We start from the raw sequence: 7385 nt of genomic DNA, 5'->3' as shown, positions 1-7385 counted from the left end.
TCTTCAGGTCTCCTCGGGCTCCAGGTATGCACACAGATTCAGGTATTCACACATACATGTAAAATAAAAATAAGTAGGTATAAAAACAAACAAAGCAGTTATGTGGGGGCTCACCAGTAGGATTGCCACAGGTTAAATGAGGTTAGCATGGGCTATATAGTACATTTTGGAACAGCCTGTCTCAAAAAAAAAAAAAAAAAAAAACTTTTTTATCTAAGAAGATGCAAACATGTAAAAGTAGAAATATGGCCGGAGATCGCACCAGATACCTGTAATCTCAGCGTTTCAGAGGTAGAGGCATGAAGACCAGGAGTTCGAGGCCAGCCTTCACTACCTTGCTAGTCTCAGGCCAGCCTGGGTTACATAAAACCTTGTCCTCAAAATGTAAAAGAAGAAGGTGGTGAGATAAGGAAGTCCTATGAAACTGTTCATCTCTACCAACAGTTTCAGTGCGTGTTCCATTTATACTCCCATTACCCGGATTATTTTGAAATAATTTCTAGATATCACATGTAATATATTTCATATAAATAAGTTTTAAGTCTTTATCCTACTTTACATGTGTGTGTGTGTGTGTGTGTACACGCGCGCACGCGAACATGTGCACACCTGTGTCATGGTGTGCATGTGGAGGTCAGAAGAGGACTACTTGAAGACCCTCTCGGGACTTAGTGAATCCAGGCTTGGCGGCAAGTGCCTTTGCCTGGACCCATCTTGTGGACCATCACGTGTGTATTTCTAAGAGATATAATAAAGAAATACAAGCCCTAGCCATAATCACATCTAACTTGATTGACAGATTTATTTTACTTTCAATTATGTCTATGTGAGTGTCTGTGTGTGGGTGTTCACATGAGGCCAGAAGCTACAGGTGGTTATTACCTGCCTGTGCATGCCATGCTCCCATACCCGCTGGCCATGAATTACTGATCCTCATGTCTTCATCTGGAGAATTTCCCACATTACAAAGTTTACTCCTGCATGTTGAGTATGTCTAAGGCACCAGGGCAGTTCAGGCCCAAACTTAGAACTTAGACTTTGCAGCAACAGCAGCGACAGCAGCAGCAGCGACAGAAGCAGCTGTCCTAGCATTGGTCCTTAGTACCATCTGTGCAAATTACAGTGTTGGTGTCAACATCATGGCACGAGCAGCCTTCCTTGTGTGTTTGGATAACACACTCACAGTTACACAATAGTCTCTATGTTTGACTGACTTGACTTTCAAAGATTCTGGAAGCCTTCTGCAATTTTAAAAAAGATTTATTTATTTATCTTACCTTATGACCACACTGTCCTTGACACATCAGGAGAGGGCATCCGATCCCATCACAGATGGTTGTGAGCCACCATGTGGTTGCTGGGAATTGAACTCAGGGCCTTTGGAAGAGCAGCCAGTGCTCTTAACTGCTGAGCCATCTCTACAGCCCTGCAATTTTTTTTAAAGTAAAGCTTTATTTTTATTGTATGCTTATAGGTGTTTTGTCCATGTGTGTGCAGTGCTCAAAGCGTTAGAAGAGGCCTTCAGATCTAGAGCTAAAATAACAGACACACATGAGCTGCCAGATCGAACCTGGGCCTTCTAGAATAGTAGCAGTGCTTTTATGTGCTGACTCATCTCTCTAGACCCCTTTCTGCAATTTTTAAAGAAAGAGTAGTATTCAAATACACGGATCCAGTAATGATAATCACAGAAGTGCTGACATCAGCAAAACAGAATGAGGCCACAGCGTCAGATCCAGAAAGCTCTGTTTTCAGGCTATAGACAGGAAATACAAGGGGAAGACAATTGTGAAATCCACAGAAACCACAGCACACTGTCTCTGTTCTTCTGTTATGTGTCTGGGTGTTTTGTTCTTATGTGTGTGTACGGAGGTCCACGGACAACCTCCAGTGTAATCCTTAGAAACACTATCCTTCTCTGAGTTAGTCTCCCATTGACTTACCAATAAGCCTAGACCACTGGCCGGTGAGCCCCAGAATATCCCTGCCTGCCCTTGAGCATGGGATGATGAGGGCATGACACCATACCTGGAGTGTTTATCTGGCTTCTAGGGTCCCATCTCAGTTTCTAGGGCTGGTGAGGTGCCTGAGCCCTGCCTACCGGATTTTATCCCTTCTTTGTGTATGTGTGTGTGGGGGGGGTGGCTTTGATTCTCTCTACATGCACTTACCCAAACATACATGGTTCATTTTCCTGGGTGTGAAGTGAGCATTGTCTAGGGTTTCTATTGCTCTGCTAAACCACTATGACCAAAAGCAACTGGAGAGGGGAGGATGCATTTCTGATCATAGTCCCCAGCATGGACCATCACTGTGGGTTGCCATGGCAGCAGCATGGAAGCAGGAGCTAATGTGATGCCATTGAGGAGCACTGGTTACTGGCTTGCTCAGCTCGGCAGTGCCCAGGACCACCAGCCCAGGGTGTCCCTGCCCACAGTGAGCGAAGCCCTCCTGACCCATCATCCATCAAGATGCAGTGTAGACATGCCTACAAGTCAATCTGCTGGAGGCATCTTCTCAGTTGAGGTTTCCTCTTCCAGAATGACTCTAGCCTGTGTTAAGTTAACAAAAAAGCAGGACAAGGGTAAAAAAAAAAAAATTATCTCTACCAAGATAAAAAAAATGTAAAAATAGGGTTTGGTGACACATTTCTATAATTTTACCATTTTGGAGGTGGGGGCAGGAAGATCAGGGATTCAAGGTCATTCTTGGCTACGCGGTGAATTCAAGACCAGCTTGGACACATGAGTCCCTGCTGAAGAAGGAAGAGAAAAAAAAAATTGGAAAAACATTTTCATACATTTTGGTCATATTTTTCTTAGGATCGAAATTATTTTCTTTCTTTGTCTGTGGCTTAAATAGCTGCACAGTGCACACATGCCTGTGTTTGCATGTGTGCCTATGTTTGCAGGCGAGCCTGTGTTGAGGTCAGAAGAGGACAGCCTGGGGGAGGCCAGACGACCCTGTCACAGGGTTCACAAAGTCCATTGGAAAACACAGATCTTTACATTACGATTCAAAACAGTAGCAAAATTACAGTTCTAAAGTAGCCACAACAGTACTTTTTTGTTTGGAGGGATCACCACAACGCGAAGAACTGTATTAAAGGGTCACAGCATTAAGAAGACTGAGAACCGATAGGTTGCTATGCCCAGTTTGTTACATGGGTGCTGGTCTCTAAATTCTGTTCACCAAACCTGTTCACTCCTCAGCCATCTTCCCAGTGCCAGCGGGAATCTTTTTTTAAAAACTTGTTTCTTCTTTAAGACAGGGTCTCATTCTGTAGGCAGGTCCTCTTGCCTCCGCTTCACAAAGGTTGAGATTATGGGCATAAGTCACCATGCATACCTATCTTAAATTCTCTGTCTGTCTGTCTGTGCCCTCCCCCCCCCTTCTGTGTGAGTGTGTTTCTTTGAACTTATAGGGGTCAGGACACCAAGTATCTTTTTTTTAAAGATTTATTTATTTTATAAATAAATAAACTCCAGCCCCAACACCAAGTATCTTGTATAACTCTCTACCATATTCCTTTAAGACAGGTCTCTAGGGCTGCAGAGATGGCTCAGTGGTTAAGAGCACTGACTGCTCTTCCAAAGGTCCTGAGTTCAATTCCCAGCAACCACATGGTGGCTCACAACCATCTGTAATGAGATCTAATGCCCTCTTCTGGTGTGTCTGAAGACAGCTACAGTGTATCTTATAGATAATAAACAGATATATTTTTTTAAAAAAGCAAGATCTGAAGTGATTCTGGCCGTTCAAAGCTGAGGGTGGGGAGAGAAGCTAGGAAAAGAATCATTCTGGAACATTACATGGTAGCAAACTGGATTTTGTATGGTAGAGTCCCCTGGAATGGCGCACGCCGGCTTACTCCATGTTTAGAGCGATTACTTCATAAGGCAGGACACTAGAACATGGTACCTTGTAGATGAGGAAAAGTTCCCAGAACTACTCATAGGGAAATGAAAGCAGAAAGAGGAAGCCTCACCACAGGGCCACAACGCTGTCCTCACTAACTTTTGAAATTGTCACCTTTCTGCTTCATGGCCTTGAAAACAGCAGCTTCAAGCATTTCCTGAGGAAACTTAGCTAATCTTAAAAGATTCTCATTTTCCTTCTTCCCCTTGGAGGGACATTTCAAGTTCCCGGGCTATGGGCTGGGACCAGTTCTGGACAAGAGCCATTGCATTACACAACGCTCAGAGGATCTGAGCTTCTTAGCACTGAAGCTGAAATGTACTACTGGCCACTGCCAGGTCCCACTGGTGTTTTAAGGAATCCTGGGTTCGTCATATAGGAACCGAAGGGGTGAACTTATTAAACCATTCAACCTGTGGTGTTTTCCTGTCCTTTTAAGAGTCTGTGTATGGGGTGGGAGGGAAGATGTAAAGAAAAAAATCTTGTACAATTTTAAAATGTTACAACTAAACATAAGCTGGTTTCTCATAAAGAAATTTAAGAGTCTGAATTTTAAGACAGTACAATGGCTGCTTTTTGCCTCTGTTTTACACAATTTATGCAATTAAGCATAATTTGATCTGAGAAATTATTTTTAATGCTTATTAAAATTGCTTTTTATTTCTTTTCATATGAAGTTTTGTATTGTGTTGTGAACCCATCAAACAGCCATTTGGGATTGTTCTGTATCATTTTATTAACATAGACAATAGATTATATAAACATTACTTTAAATATCTGTAACAACTTGTTTGTTTGGTTGTTATTTTGTTTTGTTTTGAGACATAGTCTCAAGATGCCCAGGCTGGCCTCAGACTCACCATAAAGCTGAACCCCTAGTCTTCCTGCCTCTGTCTCCTGGGTCCTAGGATTACAGGTGTGGACCACCCCACTTAGGTGCCTATGTTCCCAGTGTTGGCATGCCTAGATACAGTATGATTTAGGACCCAAGTTTCTGACTCACAACCTGACTGAATCCTACCCCACCTGAGTGTATAGGGCCTGGCAAAGCAGCATCGCAGAACCCCACCTTCCTTACAGAGTTCCTGCACAAAGTTCAAGTCAATACATAAAACTCTTCTGACAGCTGTAAGTGCCATAAAATAATATAAGTCAGTAAAGTGGACCAACAAAACAAGCTAGTCAGTTATGCAAATGGAGATCATATACTCTGTATTTCCAATCTACTTTGCTAAGACTAATCTTTGAAACACCTTAAGTCATGTTAAGTGGGAAAGAGTCTGAGCTAAACATTAGTGTTCATACAAACAAGATGCAATCACTAATTTAAAAATAGGAGGGCTCCCCCAAGAGCGTACATTCTTTTATAGAACTGTATCTGAGTAAGAATCCCATTCAGATAGAATATATACCTTAACAGAAGAAAACAAGAAAAGAAATATTTTACATCACATTAAAAAAAAGTGTGTGATTAAATCAAGCTAACTCTCCAAATACTTGTTTTTTATGTTTATTGCAAATATTGAAGTCAGGTCTGTAAATGCTAGAATCACACACTTCCAACGGTCGCACGAAGTACGTGTTTCCAGTGAGTATGTGACACAGCTTTGATTCACGGGCGCTGATGTGAAGGGACTCACTGCCTGCTCTTCAGGGTTTCCACTGACCATCCCATTGCCAGGGCCTTTGGTTGCGGACTGTTTAAAGATCTGCCACTTCCGGTCCTTCAGGGCAGGTAACCCTAGAGCATTTGCCATTTCTGAGGACGTCGTGGCCGGTTCCGTGTCCTGTTTATTTGCAAACACCACTAAAACGGCGTTTCTCAGCTCTTCTTCCTCTAACATGGCAACTAACTCTGACTTGGAAACGCCAGTTCGGTCTCGGTCACAACTGTCAACGACGTAGATGACTGCGTCTGTGTTTGAATAAGAAGCCTCCAGTATGGCCTGATACTGGTCTGACCTCCTAAGTCCCAAACTTGGAATTTGAGATTTTTGTATGTCGCTGTCTCTACGCTAAATCCAATAGTCATGATGAACCGCCGCCGCGTCCTCGCCGATCCTCAGTGACAGGCAGCGACTTCTAATTATTCCTCCAAAGCCTGGTCAGCCAGTCACTTCCACGTCGTCCATTCCGAGCTGAGAATTTATTAACAGGCATTATTTTCATGATAAAGTAGTCCACTTACTATCCTCCGAGAAACGCACGGAAGAGAGGTGGAAATGTAGTGGACTTAGCATAGAGGATTTAGGAAGGATAACTTGGGGGACTTGGGAGTCGCACAATGGTTAAGGATGTTTGTTCTGTGACAATGAAGCCCTGAGTCTGAATCCCGGCCCCCATGAAAGAAACCAGGTATGGCTGCATATCCTTGCAACCCTAGCCTTTCAGGGTGGGGACAGGCAGAGCCTAAGAGCTTGCGGGCTCCCTAACCTAGCAGAAATGGCACACTTCTGTGAGACAAACTGTGTTAAAAGAATATGGCTGATAAAGATAGAGGGAAGGACTTGGTGTCGACGTCTGGCCTCTGCTTGTGCATGGAGGCATGCACCTCATATTCCAGTCACATGCAAGTAACACACACATGCACCTCATACTCCAGTCACATGCAAGTAACACACACATGCACCTCATACTCCAGTCACATGCAAGTAACACACACATGCACCTACATAATCCAGTCACATGCAAGTAACACACACATGCACTTACATATTCCAGTCACATGCAAGTAACACACCTACTAACAGAGTCATGCAAGAGACACGCACACAGAGTAAATGGGATACATAGAAAGGATAATTTTAATATGTAGGTAGTGGAGGGAGAAGAGTCTCTTTGATCAACTTTACATTAAGACTATGTGGCAAAAAGTGGTATGGCGGAGCATTCCAATAACCCAAACCCTTGGCAGGCTGAAAGCAGGGCAATTTTGAGTTTGAGGCCAGCTAGAGACATATCTCAAAGATCCTGTCTCAAAAAACTAAATAGCCGCCATTTCCAGACCATTGAAAAAATAGACAATTTTTGGGGTAGTTTTAGGTTTAAAAAAAAAAAAAAAGAATTGAAAGTAGAGTTACAATAAACTTCTTGCCCCAGACAGCCAGACTCCTCTCTGTAATCTCCCCATCCCCCACATCCTGTGAGGACCGTCTCCCCCACACCAGGCCTGGCGCACTCAGCACTGCTCCTTGTTGACTTTGCCACGTTGTGTCGGCTGTGTGAGGAAGCACAGTATGTATTTTGCTTGGCTCGCTTCACCAGCATTTCTTCAACGTTCGTACAAGTAATAGAAAATAGCAGAATGTCTGTCTGTTTTGAGATAGGATACATAGCTCAGGTTAGCCTGCAGCTCAGTAGTCCAAGCCAGCCTTAAATTTGCATCATTCCTCCTGCCTCAACCTCCCAAATGCTGGGACTATACACATGAACCACACCTAGCTTTTATTTAGGTTTTCTTTGTTGTC

At 43.3% G+C, this 7385-nt stretch overlaps 1 pseudogene across 1 annotated transcript; it reads right to left on the bottom strand.

Annotated features, from left to right (window-relative positions):
* Positions 1 to 5554: 5554 nt before the first annotated feature.
* Positions 5555 to 5950, bottom strand: LOC308419938 (ADP-ribosylation factor-like protein 1; annotated as a pseudogene). Its single transcript has one exon. The product of its transcript is annotated as an ADP-ribosylation factor-like protein 1 (transcript).
* Between the last annotated feature and the right edge of the window lie 1435 nt (positions 5951 to 7385).

This window comes from Micromys minutus, assembly GCF_963924665.1.
Source record: "Micromys minutus genome assembly, chromosome: 4".
NCBI lineage: Eukaryota > Metazoa > Chordata > Mammalia > Rodentia > Muridae > Micromys > Micromys minutus.
This window is presented reverse-complemented; position numbering and strand designations above follow the sequence as displayed.